Raw genomic sequence first — 1288 nt, forward strand, 5'->3', positions numbered from 1 at the left:
CTCGGCTGCTGCTGAGCAGTGGTGCCAGCATTTCGATGTACGCGAGCATAACTAGCTAGGGTGCGCGAATATTCGTAACTTTCGAATAATGAGTCCAACATTGTCGAATATGTCGATTCGGGGACCGAATAGTCACTGCTTGAACATCTGAATGTTTTCGAGTACATTACGCCGTCCACTGCACACGATGAAGCGTGAAATTTAAGTAAAAATGCGGTAATTTTCATTCCATCCACAGTGGACATGACTTGAGAGCGCATGCGTCGATCAGACAGCCAGACGTTTCCGGTCAAACACGACCACCCGCGACAAAACTTTGTTTAGACAGGGCCATAGAGTTTCATACAAGAATTTAGCAAACTCTATGGACACGGCAGTGGGTACTGTTTGATACTATTTGTAGGTACAGCATACCTGTCCTTTCATCATCGGATTAAATCAGAATACCGTTCATTGCAACACAAAACAGCGACACCACCAGTCGATTTTTTTTTTTACTCTGCCATCGCCGCAGTCGACAGGCGTTTCTGGTTTGATAGCGAAAGATGTCAAATGACCCGCAGATTGCGTATGCACGATCGCCCGTAGCCTCGGTAATTGCACGATCTTCAATTCGCGTATTCTGAAGAGTTAGCGAACAAATTGCTTAGTTAATTTTTCTGAATTATCCCTTTGTGCTTATAACGCATGATTTATAAGGGCACTGTAAAGAAACTTGCGAATGCTACCAGGACGTGAAAATTTTATGGTAAGCTGTACATATTCACCAACTATTCGATTCACTTCTAACACTATTCTCAAAAACTGCTATTCGCACACCCCTAGCAAAAGCGCTCGTGTAGAGAGGTTCCAGCGACCACAGGCAGGCAGAGCGAGTCCGGAACCCTTCGTTACCCGTCACTCATGTAATTGCTCTCCGTAACAATACGGAAAGCAGCCCTTTAGCTTTCGTCGCTGCTGCTCGAAAGTGGCTCGAGTCCATGCGCCACACCCAGTACGGGAGAGCGGACACTCATTCACTGCAGCCATGAAGGACTTGTCCTCGCCAATCGAGCAACTGTGCAGGTAAAACGTTCTTTCAAAAGGTTAGGTGAAGGGGCCATGGTGACCTGCGCGGGCAACAAAAACACGTGCTGCACGAGACACTGGACAGTGCAATACAGAGAGCACACAGGTTATACGTGTAGCTTAGTGCTTCAGAGATTAAAAGCGGGAGAGGAAAGGCCAACCAGACGGGCGTCCGGTTTACTACCCTACGCTAGGGGCGAAAGGGAAATAGAAATAGGGA

Source organism: Dermacentor andersoni, chromosome 8, assembly GCF_023375885.2.
Source record: "Dermacentor andersoni chromosome 8, qqDerAnde1_hic_scaffold, whole genome shotgun sequence".
In the NCBI taxonomy this organism is placed as follows: domain Eukaryota; kingdom Metazoa; phylum Arthropoda; class Arachnida; order Ixodida; family Ixodidae; genus Dermacentor; species Dermacentor andersoni.